Below are 17386 nucleotides of genomic sequence, written 5' to 3'. Positions count from 1 at the left end.
ACGGCCCTAGGCAATGGGAGCGGAGCACTGGGAGGTGTTTTAAACAGTAGAGAGAAGTGATTAGATCTGTGTTGTAGAAAGGTGACCCGGTAGTTGAGATGCATTAAAGGGGAGAGTAGGGAGGCAGCACCACCAATTAGAAGGCGAGGGCAGGAATCCAGGTAAGAGAGGCTGGGCACCTGGACCAGGGCAAAGCTGAGAGGCTAAAGGAGAGAGAGCTGACCTAAGAAGAATTTAGAAAATGAACTCAGTAACACCTGGACACTTAACTGGATGTGACCAGTGAAGGTAAATGTGGAGTGGAAGATTCCAAAGTTTCTATCTCAGATAACTGAGTCGGTGGTGAAACTGCTAACCAACATAGGTAAGCGGGGAGAAGAAGTTAGCTTTGGAAGGGAAGAAATGAGTTTAATCGCGGGTAGGCTGAATTTGCTTCAGGGTCGCACAAGGGGAAATGTCTTAAAGGCACTTGAGAAGAACGGTTCAGATTCAGAATGGAGGCCCAAATTCATGGTACAGATTTGGAACTCATTGGTATGTAGGAGGCAGTCAAAATTGTGCACATGGAAAAAATTATTCAAGAAATAAGAACAGACCAAGGATAGAAGACATAGAAACCTCAGTATTTAGGCACAGGCAGAGGAAGAGGAGCCTGGGGTAGAGATTGAGAAAGAACTATCAGAGAAGTTGAGGAGAGTAAGGAAAGAAACACATTGAAGAAATCTCATGTGTCATATAGGAATGTGTTTGGCTGCAAATAACAGAAAGCCTGGCCACAAGTTGTTTAAACAAATAAATGATATTTTTCTTACATAGCAAGTTGGCAACCCAGGTCTGGTACAAAGGCTTGATACCATCATTAAAGATCCAGGCTCCTGCTTTCTTTCCACCCCACCATTTTTAAGGTGTTGGCTTGTAATCTCATGGTTGGAGGATGGCTGCTGTACCTTCAGGCATCACATCCAAACTCAAGGCAGAGGGCCAGCCCTGTGGCTTGGTGGTTAAGTGCGCGCGCTGCAATGCTGGTGGCCCGGGTTCGGATCCCGGGTGCGCACCGAGGCACCACTTCTCCCTCCATCCTGAGGCCGAGTCCCACATACAGCAACTAGAAGGATGTGCAGCTATGACATACAACTATCTACTGGGGCTTTGGGGGGAAAAAATAAAATAAATAAAATCTTTAAAAAAAAAACAAAAAAAAAAAAACAAATTCAAGGCAGAAATAAGAAGACAGAGGGGCAAAGGCAAGACTAGCTAGAATGCTTGCCTTTCGTTGGAAGTCTCTCTTTTTATTCATTGAACTTGTGGTTTCATCTTCTTGACTAGAACCAAGTCACCTGGTTACTCCTGGCTGCAAGCTGGGGTAGGAAATTGAGTGTTGAACTTCCCAGCTTGTTTAGAAGAAGGCAGAGGAGAAAGGGTTGGGAATGGATGTGAAGTCTGCCAAGCTACTGTGTAGGCCACATCTCAAAGGAGAGAGTTACAAGAGGAGGGAGAGTGGGTGGCAGAAGGGGGAGAGGAGAAGCACAGCTTCTAATCCCTATTTTGTCGCATAAATAAATGTTTTATACAAAATATAAATGTTGACACTGTACAAACTGTATACAATTAGGGGTCAAAAAAAATCTGTGCTTTCCCAGCTAGCATACCCAATATTATGATTTTTTTTTACTTTAAAACAGACTGTCTGCATTTTGGGCCATGAAGACCCAAACTCATTCTACACACAAACTCTGACTACTCAGATTCTCCGCTTGGTCTTATCTGCAGTGAACAGAACATCAAGCAGCAGGGAAAATTCCCTGGCAGTTTCTCCTCCTTTTGTTCGTTTTATAATGTGAACAAGTCTTCTCTAGGCACATTTATGACTGTTCTGACATTATCCGCTGCTCAGCTGGGGAACACCAAAGCTGGATGAGTTTACTCTGAACATATGAATAAGGCATTTTATAAGCATAGAAGGAGGAGCATAATGGTCATATAAAGGAAGAAAGTTGGGAGATGTTTGGAGAAAAGAAAGTTATTATACATGTGGTATGTCTCACTGCCAAGGTCAATTTATAGAAGAGTGCTCTTCCCAACTAAAATCCCCTTGTTCACTTGCATTGGAGGAATATGAGATCTGATTACAGGGACAATGTCCCACAGTCTTCCATTGGGGGTCCCACTGTGAAGGCAGGATAAGACTTCTAACATCAGGGTCAACAGGATAGCACCCTAGGCAGTAATCCATTTCCTGATATATGCAACATTATTTGTTTTGGCTCAGTCTAGGCCACCAGAGGCCTCTTAATATATTTGGGAATGAGGGCTATTTACAGTCAGGAGTATACCTCTTGACTAAGGGCACTTGGGGGCGTTTCTAGAACAGATGAGCCATAAAAATAGGAAGCCAGGAAAAGATCATGATGAAAGCCAGCAGAGGATAATACAAGTAAATATCATCAAGGATATTAAAAGATATTAGAAATTCTGTCAACAAACAAATAAGCTCAGCACTAGTGTCATTATCTTTCATAACAGAGAGCTGTAGTGTGGAAGTGCAACAATACGTGAGGGCCGGCCCCGTGGCTTAGCGGTTCAGTGCGCACGCTCCGCTGCTGGCGGCCCAGGTTTGGATCCTGGGTGCGCACCAACGCACCGCTTCTCCGGCCATGCTGAGGCCTCGTCCCACATACAGCAACTAGAAGGATGTACAGCTATGACATACAACTATCTACCGGGGCTTTGGGGAAAAAAAATAAATAAAATTAAAAAAAAAAAACTTATAAAAAAATAATAATAAGCTACAAATGAAAATATCTCAGTATTGTATTAACTGGACACCGAAAAGCTGATTAAAGATCTAAGGAAATGTAACCAAATTAAAATCAGAAGTCTTCATCTTTAAAAAGTTGACCCATAAGTTTATGTAGAACTATTTTTGTTTGTTCCCACTTTCACATTGTCTAGATTCCACCAGAACCAGCCCATTTATAGCTGAAATTTTATACTTATCTTACCTACCTTTACAAGTAATTTTCAGACATTTTTAGCCTCTGCCTAGAGGCTTTTGTTTTTTTTAACAACTTTATTGAGATACACATTTTTGCTATGAACATCCGTGTACCGATTTTGTGTGGACATATGCTTTCATTTCTCTTGGGTATTTGCCTAGGAGTGTAACTGCTGGGTCATGTGGTAACTCGGTGTTTAACATTTTGAGGAACTGCCAAGCTGTTTGCCACAGTGGCTACACCCTTTTACATTCCCACCAGTAATGTATGAGAGTTCCAATTTCTCCAAATCTAGAGGCTTTGTTTTTATTTAAAACAAATACAGAGAACCCAACCAGTTCCAGCCATAGAAAATTTCCTTTCAGGGCAAATATCCCTTTTTTTCCCCACATGAATGAAAACATGTCTTGCATCATCTCCCCCGTTCCCAAAGTTTGTATTCTGTGGTGACTGCACAATCCACACAGGAGAAGCAAAATACATGGCTTCTTTTGGGTTATGATAGCGTCCAGTAAGATCACAAGGGTGGGATGTGGTTTTGCCAAAATCCAAATAGGCCAACCAGACATTTGGTTTCTTGTTTGGACCTGGTTGGGGACAATCATTTATTTTTGACTGCCTGAGTGTAATTCCCAGGCACTAACTACTTACCAGTTTGCTTGGGGCTGTAAAAAAGTGAGGTTCTCATTTTACAAGTCTAATTAGTATCTGCATCCTGGTAGGGGAACCTCATCACCTAAGAGCTCCAAGGGTCCCACTCATGTTAATCTTAGGAAAGGTGGTTGGTCTTTCTAGGGAAGAGGCTAGGATACTGGCTCTGGGTATCTCTGGGCCAGAGTTGAGCAATAATTTTCCATCTGAACCAGCTTCCCTCTCCTACTCTCAGGCAGAGCTTTAGGTTCACCACCCTTCTCAGGCTTTCCTTGTTTCTCTGATTGCTGCTTTCAGGCTGCCCCCCACCCCACTCCACTGTAGCCCTGCAAGAGGCTGTTGGGCAGCAGCTCCCAGCGTGAGGTCCCCACAACTACCAGCTCCTTTTCCTGGGTCAATGTCAACACTCCCGGAACATTCTTGACTAACTTCAATAATAGTTGCTTTTCCTTTCATTAATATTGTACATTTAACATCCACCCCACCTCCCTCCTCCTATACTTTTACTAAGGAAGAGACAGATGAGCAATCTAATCCACCCCACCCCCTCTCCCAGTTAAGAGTGTATAAGACAAGACCGCAAACTGACTAAACCATATCTTTTTTCCAAGACTTGAAACCAAGTTTAAGCAGATTGTCAAAGTCTGCCCCACCACTGTCTAAGATCAACCTTATCTAAGTATAACTGTCTGAAATAAAAAAGTTAGTTAACGTTTCAGCTGCCTTGTCATTTTAATCTCCTGTACTTGGGAATGACAGATCAACTCAGAAGTATGATTGTCTCAGAAGCATGGAAACACAGTTAAGAGTTTCTCATACATATTTAATTTAAATATTAACCCATTTTTACCAATTTTATCTGACCAGACACACAGAGATTTCACAAATAAAGAATTTTTTAATTCTTACTCATAGAAGTTAGATGTCTCGATTTAATATTTTTAATTTTCTACTTGGTAGAGGCATGGGTATAGAGAAATCGTTCTCTAATACGAGAAAACAGCGGTGTGAGTAAAACCATAAATGGCAACTGATGCTCAGAGTAGGATGGAGGAGTCAGGAAGACAACAGGGGGTAGTGGGACCTACTTCAGCCCTCCTGAAGGCACTAGGGCTCCTCTAAATGGGATTGCAGCTTTCCAGATGCATCCGTGGTGCAGCAGCTGAGCTCTCAGACTCAGTGCAGGACTGCTTGAGTCTGCAACCCAGCTCCACTTCTCAGCTGTCCGACACGTTACTCAACCTTTCTGTGCTTCAGTTTTCTCTCCCTTAAAGTATGAATAATAATAATAAAGTTGTTACTTAGATTAAATTTGTGAAGTGCTTGGAACACTGCCTGGTACATAGTGTTAGCTAATAACTAATTATAGGAATGTAGGTCCAGGTTACCACAGCTTCTGATTTTTCAGAGAAGGAGAAATCCAGGTTAGTATGTGAAATTTCTCAATATTTGGAGTGTTGGCTTGTTTAAAGCAGTGTGACATTGTAGGCTGTGACTGTGCAACCCCTCTGAACTGTACTATCTTCCACTGCAATCTCACCAGCTCTCACCAACTACCTGTTGACAACAGTATTGGCGGCAACTGACGGCACCACCCATCAGTTCTCCTCTGAGTCTCGGAACCACATGTACAGATGCCTGTTGAATCTCTTCAGGTGGATACCTCAAACTTAAAATATCCCCAGGGGAATTCTTGATTCACCTACCCCGCAACATACAAAATCTGTTCTTCCTTCAGTCTCCCTCCTCTCGGTAAATGGCACCACCACCCACCATTTGCCAAAGCCAGGAACCTGGGAGTGACCCTCAGTTCTTCTCCCTCCTCATCTTCTCCTTCCAGGCCCACCTCCAGTGGTTGTGCAGGTGATTGCTGCTTGACTAGGCCTTGCCAGGGAGGGGCCTGAAATCCAACCACCAGCTGTGCCCCAGCACAGGGCACTGTCCCCTTGAAGGCTGGGGCAGCTTTTTCTCACACGCCATTAGACCTAGCAGGGGCCAGTCCCCTTCCCCTTCCTCGTCAGTCCCCTCCCAGTTCATTACCAAGTCTCTCAGTATTTTCTCCACAATTCTTGAATCTTTCCACTTCCCTCCATCTCCACTGTCTAGTGTAAGCTACCCTCATTTTTCACCTGGGCCACTCAAATTGCTTTCCAACTGTCTGGCTGCTGCTTTGTTCACACACCCTTCCAGGCATTCCCCACCCATTTGCTGGGTAAGTGGTCTTTTTTAAAGGGCAAATTGAATACCTTCCTCCTCCGCTTAAAAACCTTTGATGACTTCCTGTTGTTTTCACACGGTAAAGATCAAAATCTTAACCCACCGCCCTGCCCTGCGTGATCTTCCTGCTGCCTCACTCTCAGCCCCACCCTAACCACTCTGCTCTTGCTTCAGTGACCCTGGGTTTCTCTCACTTTGTCTCAGACTTAATCGTGCCCCAGCAGCTCCTACTGCCTTCAGGTTCCACTTACTATTTTTTCGGGGAGGGCTTTTCTCCCTCCACATTAGATCTGGTCCCCCTATGCTGTGCTTTCTCAGCACCCTGTCCACTTCCTTCCTAGATCTTATCTGTTATTGAAATGTACACACTGCATGCATACGTATAAAAATCTGTAGCTATGTTATTTCTCTTTAAATGATGCAAACTTTTTCATGGACTCTCATTCCTATCGGGGAATGGGCTAAACTTAAACCTGCCAATGAAAGTTATCTGGTCTTAATAGTCTCATTTTGAGTAAACATTCAATCAATTCAAGGTTGCAGTCCTGTCAGAACTTTCCCCTTCCTCCTCTTGACTTCCCAAGATGGCCTGTGGGATGCAACGGAAGCTTCGAGGTGGTGGCCAGAAGGGTCTCAGATCTGTGTGCAGAGCTGTAGCCTGGGTCCTCACTGGCCTGTGCTTCCTGGTCACTCCTGGTCACCTCAGCCCTGCTGGCATCAGCTGCTGAGGTTGTTGGCTGGCAAGCTCATGATCTGTTGCTTCAGCACCTTGAGAGTCTGACGTCTCACCTTCCCACTCTCCACTCCTCCATCCCTGCTCCTCTCGCCAGCTGACTTGGGCGCATTTCAGCTCTTGCTGGGGTCTTTGGCTCTGCCCATCCTTGAGGTCTGAGCCACATTCTCCAGCCATTCCCTGCCAATCAGTCCATCATTGCCTCTGTTTAGGATTACCAGGCCTCTGGCACAGTGCTCACTGCCCCGTCCATGGCTCTCAACCATTCTACTTTCTGCTTGCCTGGTAGGGAGCATACAGAGAAGTCTGAGATTCTGGCACGCCATCTGCAAGTTGTGGACACCCAGCAGCATCATCTCAGACCCCCTCCCTCCCCAATGCCACTGTCTGCTCCTGAGCCCTGCTCAATGTGAGACTTCTTGCCAGAATCCAGCAGCCTTCCAAGCTGGGCCATGGGAAGTGGGCTTCTCCCTCCCCCTCCACTTAGCTGGGTACTTCTATGCCTCTGCCTCAGGGTTAGACCCCAAAAGTAGGGGAACACTGACACACTCATGATAACCTCTTACCCTACCTCTTTCTCCATGAAATTTATTTTTATCTCCCCAATTCCTATTCTCTCTTTGGGTCTTAGCTTAAGCTCAGGGAGGCCTTTCCGATAAAATTGACTGCAAATTTCACAAAGGCAGGAACTGTTTTGTTCATTTCTGATCCTCAGTGCCTAACACAGAGCTTGGCACACAGTGCCAGAACACAGAATAGAAATGCAATAAAAATTAGATTAATAAATATTGTTAATCTGTCTTTACCTCTAATAGACCCTAAGGTCAGGAGACCAAGCGTGACATATTATAAATCCCTCTATTTCTTTCCCATGAAGGGCTCTGGAGTCAGTTCCTGGCCCTATTAGCCATTCATTCAACAAATATTTTCTGAGTGCATACTATGTGAAATGTACTGGGCTTGCTATTGGAGATAAAGAAGTAAATCTTTTAAAACATTTTTATTAAACATTAAATACATCCAAAAATTGGTAACATATATGTAAAGTACAAAAAATTACGAAGTGAATCCCCTCTAAACCTACGACCCAGTTCCAGTGGTAAACCTTTACATAGTGAGGAGAAGAGATTGAAGGCGGACAGAAACAGATCACTGGAGACCAGTTGGGAGGCTACGGCGGTCTTGGACAGAGAGGTGACCAGGGTCTGGGGTAGGGTGGTACAGGGAGAAGAAAAGCGAAGAGTGAGCTCAAGAGATATTTAGGACGAAAACTGGACTTGGTGGATTGTCACTCACTAGCTGTGCGACCTAGATAAGTCTCAATCTTTCCGAGCCTCAGTTTCTGCATCTGTAGAACAGGTTAGAAATAACTATCGTTATTTGTATTCCTAGCACCTAGCACAAAACTTGGTACGAGATGACACACACAAAAATCATAGCCACTGTTGTTATTACTGGCGAAGCTTCATAAAGGCCGGCAGAATGAATATTCTCTGAAACTTCGGACTGGACCTCGCCATCTTCTTCTAAAGAGGAAACTGATAAATGACGCTGCCTTTCCCAGCACCGACGCCCGTACTCCCCAGGCAGCGCAGCAGCGCCGGCCAGGGTCAGAGTCTGGGCCCGGGCCAACCGCCAACCCCCGCGCGGGCCCGGGCCCCAGCACCAGCCTGTGCCCTGGCCCCGCCCACATCCCTGCGAGCTCCGCCCCGGGGCCGCGCGCGCGCGCCGCCGCCGCCGCGCGCACCCCGCCCCGCCCCTGCTGCTGACGTGCGCGGCGAACGGGCCGAGCGGTCTCCGCCGAGCCGTGTGCTTCCGCGGGCTCCGGGGTCGCTGGGGCCTCGTGGCGGGGCGGCTCCGCGGGGCTTCGTCCGCTCCCTCTCCTCGCCCGGGCCCTCTCGCGGCCCCCGGCGGGGCCTGTGCTTCAGCCGGAGACCGGGAAAAGGGTGAGTGTTGGCGGGAGCGGGATCGGACCGGCCGGGCGCGCGCGCCGCTCTCCGGAGCATTGTCTGGGCGGGGGCGGCGCGGGCACGTGCGCGCCCCTCCCCCACCCGGCGGCGCGCGGGCCCCCTGCCGAGGGGAGGGAGGGAGCGGGTGACTGCGGAGAGGAGAGGATCGGGCGCCGGGGGCTGGATCCACGGTGACTGTGTCTGTCAGGCAAGTCTCCGAAGCTGGAACCCGGAATTTGGGTGTGTGTGAGGGTCCTTTCCTAAGGGGCGCAGCGCTCTCTGAGGGGATGGGGTCCCTTGAGCCCCAGTGCCCGGAGCTTTTAGGATGTTAATCTTGGTGCCCTGTGCCACCAGTTGGAGACGAGATTTGGCCCCAGCACCGGCAAGTTGTGAATTTACCGACAAGAATCCTGGAATCTCCGTCCAACCTGTCTCCATCCCTGCCGTCCCTCACCCCGGTGAAGGGTGAGTAGGATGTAGAAAGGTAGGAGGATCTTCCAGGGATGGTGTCCGAGTTAAAGGTGTGAGACAGTGCGGGGTTGGGGTGGAACGCTTGGGAAAGTGAGTTCTTGGAAGAAAGGCTGGTTTGGTGGGTTGTGGCAAGATTGCAGGAGACAATGAGGTTTATATCATAACCTTTTTTTTCTATTGTGAATGTGATTATGTTAAAAACTAGAACGTAGAAGACGAAAATATCACCAGTAATCCTACAGCCCTGACACATCATTCTTGGAGTTTTGGTATGTTTGCTGATATTTTCCTCTAAGCTTATAACAGTTACAATGAGTTTACCTACAGTTTTGTACTCTCTTTTCTCATTAACGTGTTTTCTCATATTTCTCATATTTCATAACATGTAATATTATATAGTATTCAGCAATATCATTTCCTCCTTCTTAATAAGCAAGTAGCAAGTATTCATCATAGAAAAATGTAAAAATACAGTACTGGTAGTTTTATTGCCTAGAGATATTATCATTGAGTGTATGTTTTTGGTTGTGTATAGTCTTTCAAAGATAGGAGCAGATGATGTCCTGATTAGGAGTTTAGATTTTATGGGAATATTTTGAAGGTTTTAAGAATGCAAGTAGAATAATTTTGACTGCTCTGTGGGGGAAGAGGGCAAGAATGGAAGCTGGGAGATTAGTTAGGATGCTGTTTGCAATACCTGGCATAGGTCCATGGCAGTGGAGATGGAGAAGACTAGAAAGATTTTAAAATATTTTGGAGGTAGAATGAGCAAGACTTGGAAGTGGATTGGTGAGGGAAAGGGAGAACTCTGCTTTTGATATTTGTTTTAAGCAACTCTGAGTAGATGGCATGTAGTGAGCAAGTGAAGGATGGAAGAGAGAAATTTGAGGTGGGAAAACGAATGAGTTCTGTTTTAAATTTGAGGTGCATATTAGCTATGAAGTAGATATGGTGAGGAGGCAATTAGATGTACAGGTTTGGAACTCACGGAAGAGAGAGCCTAGAGCTGGAGATAAAAATTTGAAATACTGAGTATATAGATGATAATCAAAGGTATGGGACTGTATGAGATCACTTAGGAAAAGAGTATAGATGGAGAAGTGAAAAATCAGGGCTCAGACACTCCCGTACTTTGAGGTGTGGTAGAGGAAGAAGATTGAGCACAGGACAGAAGAAACAGCCAGTGGGGTAGGAGAAAAAGCAGCAGACTGGTGTCATGGAAGCCAAGAGAGAGAGTCTAAGTTTCTGGAAGATGGAGAATGGGTTCTTTAGTGCTTCTGAGATGTTTAGTGAGATGCTCAGTTGGATTTGGCAATGTGGAGGTTATTGGTTTTGGTCATTGGTATTACTTTTCAGAGTTCTAGAAGTGGGAGGTGGAAACCAGATTGGAATAATTGAATGGAACATAAGGAAGTGAAGACAATGAGTGTAAATTAGAAAAAAGTACCCCTTCTTCAAGACACCTTATTTCCATCTGCCCTCAAACTAAATTTTTTTTTTTTTTTGAGAGGAAGATCAGCCTTAAGCTAACATCCGTGCTAATCCTCCTCTTTTTGCTGAGGAGGACCAGCTCTGAGCTAACATCTATTGCCAATCCTCCTCCTTTATTTTTTTTCCCCCAAAGCCCCAGTAGATAGTTGTATGTCATAGTTGCACATCCTTCTAGTTGCTGTATGTGGGACGGGCCCTCAGCATGGCGGAGAAGCGGTGCGTCGGTGCATGCCCGGATCCCAACCCGGTCAGCCAGTAGCGGAGCGGGCACACTTAACCACTAAGCCACACGGCCGGCCCAACCCTCAAACTAAATTTGATAGATGAAAAATAGTGTCTTGTTTAATTTTTCATTCCTTGATTACTAGTATGTTTGAACATTTTTCACATTTAGTGGCCATTTTTGAATTTCTTTTCGTGTCCTCTGTGCATCTTTTTAACTGTATTTGTCATTTTCTAATTGATTGTCAAGAGTTCTCTATCATTAAAAATATATAGCTTGACATAAAACTTGCAGAATTTCCCACCCGTGTACAGTCATATGTCACTTAACAATGGGGATATGTTCTGAGAAATGTGTCATAAGGCGATTTCATCTCTCTGCAAACATCATAGGGTATACTTACCCAAACCTCGATGGTATAGCCTACTATACACCTAGGCTCTATGGTACTGATTTTATGGGACCATGTTCGTATGTGCGGTTCATCATTGGCCAAAACCTCGTTATGCAGCGCATGAGTGTATTTTTACCCCCTGGGAATAAATGCATTTATTACATAGGCCCCATCAGGAAGGACATGGTTAATAATGGAAAAACCATACTTATCATTTAACTCCTGTCTACTTTTTTTTTCACTTGTAGCAAAATACACATAACATGAAATTTACCACCTTAACCATTTTTTTGGGGGGGAGGAAGATTGTCCCTGAGGTAACATCTCTCACCAGTCTTCCTCTTTTTGCTTAAGGAAGATTGTCCCTGAGCTAACATCTGTGCCAATCTTCCTCTGTTTTGTATGTGGGACGCCACCACAGCATGTCTTGATGAGCCGTGTGTAGGTCCACGCTTGGCATCTGAACTCACGAACCCTGGCTGCCAAAGCGCACGAACTTAACCACTACACCACTGGGCCAGCCCCTCACCTTAACCATTTTTGAGTGCACAGTTCAGTGGTATTAAATACATTCATAGCATTGTGCAACCACCACCACCATCCGTCTCTGTAACTCTTTTCATATAAAGCTGAAACTCTATGCTCTAAACAATAACTCCTCATTCTCCCCTTCCCCCCAGCCCCTGGCAGCCACCATTCTACTTTCTGTCTCTAATTTTGACTACTCTAAGTACTTCATATAAGTGGAATCATACAGTATTTGTCTTTCTGTGATTGGCTTATTTCACTTAGCATAATGTCAGCAAGGTTCAGCATGTAGCGTGTCAGAATTTCCTTCTTTTTAAGGCTGAGTAATATTTCAGTGTGTGTATATAACACATTTTGTTTATCCATTCATCTGTCAATGAACACTTGGGTTGCTTCCATCTTTCGACTATTGTGAATAATGCTGCTAAGAACGTGAGTGTACAGATACCTGTTTGAATCCCTACTTTCAGTTCTTTTGGGTATATACACAGAAGTGGAATTGCTAGATCATAGGGTAATTCTATTTTTAATTTTTTGAGGAACCGCCACACTGTTTTCCATAGCGGCTGCACCATTTTATATTCCCACCAACAGTGCACAAGTGTTCCAATTTCTTCACATTCTTGCCAACAGTTAATTGTTTTCTGTGTTGTTTTTTTTGGTGGTAACCATCCTAATGGGCGTGAGGTGATACCTCATTGTGGTTTTGATTTGCACTTCCCTGATATTAGTGCTATTGAGCATCTTTTATGTGCTCATTGCCATTTGTATATCTTCTGTGGAGAAATATCTATTCAAATCCTCTGCCCATTTTTGAATTGAGTTGGGTTTTTTTGTTGTTAAATTTTAGGAGTTCTCTCTATATTCTGGATATTAATCTGTTATCAAATATATGATTTGCAAATATTTTCTCAATATTCTTTGAAATGTTTTCTCAACACTCTATGAAATATATTCTGTGCGTTGCCTTTTTATACTGTTGATAGTGTCTTTTGATGCACTAAATTTTAATGAAATCCAATTTGTCTAATTTTTCTTTTGTTACCTGTGGCTTTGATGTCACATCCAGGAAATGATTGCCAAATCTGATGTTGTGAAGCTTTTGTCCAATGTTTTCTTCTAAGAGTTTTGTTGTTTTAAGTCTTACATTTATGTTTTTGATCCATTTTGAGTTTATTTTTGTATATGGTGTTAGAGAAGGGTTGACTTCATTCTTTTGCATGTAGATACCCAGTTTTCCCAGCACCATTTGTTGAAAAGACTGTCCTTTCCCCATTGAATGGTCTTGGCACTCTTGTCAAAAGTCATTTGACCATATATGCAAGGGTTTATTTCTGGCTCTGTTCTATTCCATTGGTCTGTATATCTGTATTTATGCTAATACCATACTGTTTTGATTACTGTAGCTTCTAGTAAGTTTTGAAATCAGGAAGTGTGAGTTCTCCAGTTTTGTTTTCTTCCGGGATTGTTTTGGTTATTCAGGGTCCCTTAAGATTCCATGTGAGTTTTTGGATGGGTTTTTCTATTTTTATTTCTGCAAAAAAGGTCATTGGGATTTTGATGGGGATTGCATTGAATCTGTAGATAGCTTTGGGTGGTATTGACTTTTTAACAATATTAAGTCTTACCATCCTTGAACATGGGATTTGTTTCCATTTATGTCGTTAATATCTTTCAGCAATATTCTGTAGTTTTCATTGTATAAGTCTTTGACCTCCTTGGTTAAATGAATTCCTAAGTATTTTATTCTTTTTGATGCTATTATAAATGGAATTGTTTGTGTAATTTCCTTTTCAGATTGTTCGTTGTTTCTGTATAGAAATGCAGCTAATTTTTATGTGCTGACTTAGTATTCTGCTACTTTGCTGAATTAATTTATTAGTTGTAACAGTTTGTTTTGTGGAATCTTTAGGGTTTTCTAGTATAAGATCATATCCCCCCATATTAAAATCCAATGTATGCACAACTCTGTGAATAAAAACAGTGGATACACTATAATTTGCTATGGACTATTTCCAGTTTTTTGTTATAAAATATATAGAAAGAGGAGAACTAACATTTAAGTTGTAGATTTGTAAGTGCAGCCCACATGTGATGTATATCACCCTGCCTTGAGCATATTTCCTTAGGATAGATTTCTCAGAAATACTTGATCTTCCTCTCTTATTGAACCATAGATTTTTATTTGAATCTTCATTGCCACCTCCTTAAATTGGCCCCCATCTCCATGCCTTTAATTCTGCCCCTCTTTCAATTTGTTTTCTACACTGCTGCTGAATCGAGGGTGAGGGTTGAGGGTCGGTGCACTTTTCCCTCATGGAAAACAAGACTTACCCAAGCAGATTGTTTCCTTATCTATTGTGTGGGAGTTAGAAAAGAAAGTTTTTGAAAGCTAGAGTGCACTTCATGGATGAGTGGGAATTTAATTTGATTCTTGAAGGATGAATAGCATTTCAGTGAGCGAAGAGAAGGTAGAGGTAAAACATGAACCCATTGGAAGATAACGATGAGATGTTCAGGCATGTGAACTTTGATGACTGCAGACAACGAGAGGTAGAAGAACTAGTTCTCCTAGCCAAGGATTGTTTATTCTGTTTATCTGAAGAGTGAGCTATGGGAGTGTGTTGGGGGAGACCTGTTATGTGGTGGTAATGAAGGCTGAGGGTGAAGAGAATGCCAAGGGGCGGGGGTTTCAACTTTATTTGTAATGTTTTTATTCACCGAGTTGTGGATTCATCGGTGATTGTTATCTATTTTGTTTTTAAAAAATTAGTTTATTTGAGCATGTATATACTTTTTTATTGAGATATAATTCACATAAGGTAAAATTCACTATTTTAAAGTGTATAATTTAATGGTTTTTAATATATTCACGAAGTTGTGCAACCATTACTACTGTCTTAATTCTATAACATTTCTGTCACCCCAGAAAAAACCCCATACCTATTAGCAGTCAATCCCAGTTCCCTCTTCTGGTCCTTCCCTGGCATCCACTTTCTGGGTCTACGGATTTGACTGTTTCTGGACATTTCATATAAATAGAATCATTTAACATGTGACCTTTTGTATGATATATATGACCTTAGCATGATATATTCAAGTTCATCCATGTTGTAGCGTGTGTCAGTATTTGATTCCTTTTTATTGCTTAATAGTATTCCGTTGTATAGATATACCACATTTTATTCAGTCATCAATTGATAGATATTTGAGTTGTTTCCACTTTTCACTATTATGAATAATGCTGTTGTGAACATTCACATACAGGTTTTTGCATGAACATATGTTTTCAATCCTCAGTGGAATTGCTAGTTCATATAGTAATTCTGTGTTTAACATTTTGAGGAACACCAAACTATTTTCCACAGTGGCTGCACCATTTTACGTTTCCACCAACAATGTATGAGGGTTCTCATTGTATATTCTTTATTTGTTTTTTGGCAGATTATATTTAATAGTTGTGTGTGTGTTTTTAAACAGCTTCATTTAGGCACAATTGGCATCCGCAAACTGTGCATATATAAAGTGTACAATTTGGTAAGTTTTGACATATTTGTACACCTGTGAAACCATCACCACAATCAAGATAGTAAACATATCCATCATCCCCCCCATTTTTCTTATGCCCCTTGGTGATCCCTCTCTTCCCCCTCCCTGTCATTGCCCCGTCGCCTGGCAACCACTGACCAGCTTTGTCACTATAGACTAGTTTGCGTTTTATATAAATGGAATCGTTTATAGTATATACTTTTTTTTTTTAGCTGGCTTCTTTCAGCATCATTTTGAGATTAATTCATGTTGTATGTTATCAGCGCCTTCCTTTTTATTGATGAATAATATTCTGTTGTATGGGTATCACAATTTGTTTATCCATGCACCTGTTAATGGACATTTGGGTTGTTTCCAGTTTTTGACTATTACAAATAAAGTTGCTGTGAACATCTGTGTACAGGTTTTTGCGTGGACATTTGCTTTTATTTCCCTCGGGTAAATGGCTGGGTCATATGGTAGGGTATGTTTAACTTTTTAAGAAACCTCCACCCTGTTTTTCCAAAGTGCTTGTACCATTTGATGTTCCCCCTGGCAACGTATGAGGGTTCCAGTTGTTCTGTATTCTCTGTAGCTGTCTTCTTTTCAACATATAGAGAAATAAGAAGAAAACTGAAAGAGACAAAAAGACACCCATAACCCATCTCCCAGATTAGTCCTTCTGGCGTTTTCCTCCCCCAAGTAGTGCATGTACATGGTTAGAAAATTCAAACATTGTAGTCAGAAATAGAACAAAAAGCAAAACCTCTACCCAGAGGCAGCTGTTGTTAATTGTTTTCGATCTTTTCTTCCAGCTTTCTCCCCTGGTTTACACGGAAGGAATCAAAGTATACATGCTGTTCTGCACCCTGGTTTTTTTACTTTACAGTTTAGTTTGGAAGTATTTCTATATCAGCACATTCTTTTTAATGGCTGCATGACAAAACAGTCAATTTTGCTGTAAGAAAACATGAATTTGTTCCATTGCAATTGATATATTAGGGAACCATTTGGATATAATGTGAATTTCTCATTTGGTTATGTCTGATTTCATCTGCAAGAAATACTAGGTGAATGCAGAAAACTGCACCCTGCTGAACTGAGCCTTGGAAGGAATACACAAGCCGCACACAGGTACACACCTCAAACATCTTCCAGTGACCTCAGTTTACCCTCAGCTTACTGCTGTGTGATGAGCCACACCCGTCCACATCTGGTGTTACAACTCTCCATTGATTGCAGATTACCCTCATTCTACCACTGCACAGTAACTCAAAAGCTGTAACCTTTCAATGCCCACTTCCACAAGCAAACTTGAGGTCTTTTTCAAGGTAAAGTGCCATATTTATTGTAGCATTGATGTATTTCTTAACCATTTAATGTGTAAAGCTGTGCTATCGTTTTTATTAGGTTCTCTTTTTTTATGCCACTGGTAAAATTTTTGAGTGTTGTGCCCCAACCCCATTTTTCCCATAAAGCCTTGTGGTTTTTATTATGCAGTTTTACACAGCATGGTGATTTTTAGAAATGCGTATGTCACATTATAGTGGAACTGATTTATTCTATAGTATGAATGTACATAATTGTTTTATTTTTAAATTTGTTTTATTTTTTAAAATTGTGGGGGCCGGCCCCATGGCGCAGGGGTTAAGTGCATGCGCTCCACTTTGGTGGCCAGGGGTTCGCAAATTCAGATCCTGGGTGGGTACCTATGCTCCGCTTGTCAAGCCGTGCTGTGGCGGCGTCCCATATAAAGTGGAGGAAGATGGGCATGGATGTTAGCACAGGGCCAATCTTCCTCAGCAAAAAGAGGAAGATTGGCATTCGGTGTTAGCTCAGGGCTGATCTTCCTGACCAAAAAAAAAAAAAAATTGTGAAAAACATCGTATATACTAAAGAGCACATATAATAAGGAGGTATGTTTTTAAGAAGAATAATGAAGCAGCAAATACCCACTTAGCTACCACCCAGCTTAAGAAATAGGAAATTACTAATACTTTTGAACCTCCTTGTATTCCCCTCACTGATGGTTTTATACTTTTTTGAGTATCTGAAATATTTCAAAATAAAATTAAATTTAAAAATATTAACAATCTACATACCCCTCCCCCACCCCCACTGGTCTTCCTGATGTTGGTTCCCCTGCTGACTGCCCTGCCCCCTGCAAGTGTACATACACATACCACACACACGCATATTTGGGGA

At 42.6% G+C, this 17386-nt stretch overlaps 1 protein-coding gene across 10 annotated transcripts in view; it reads left to right on the top strand.

Annotated features, from left to right (window-relative positions):
* Positions 1–8364: 8364 nt before the first annotated feature.
* YEATS2 (YEATS domain containing 2) overlaps positions 8365–17386 on the top strand; it is a 100113-nt gene continuing 91091 nt past the window's right edge. For 2 of the 10 annotated variants that reach the window (XM_087439931.1, XM_087439940.1), the window contains exons 1-2: positions 8365–8543; positions 8901–9030. The gene's annotated coding sequence lies outside the window, so the exon portion shown is untranslated. Of the gene's footprint in view, positions 8544–8766; positions 8787–8900; positions 9031–9222; positions 9287–16242; positions 16316–16423; positions 16513–17386 lie in introns of those variants that run through there. The other 8 variants (XM_087439934.1, XM_087439933.1, XM_087439935.1 and 5 more) reach the window with 8 other exon arrangements.

Source organism: Ceratotherium simum, chromosome 15 (assembly GCF_057802395.1).
Source record: "Ceratotherium simum simum isolate JZ-2026a chromosome 15, ASM5780239v1, whole genome shotgun sequence".
In the NCBI taxonomy this organism is placed as follows: Eukaryota; Metazoa; Chordata; class Mammalia; order Perissodactyla; family Rhinocerotidae; genus Ceratotherium; species Ceratotherium simum.
This window is presented reverse-complemented; position numbering and strand designations above follow the sequence as displayed.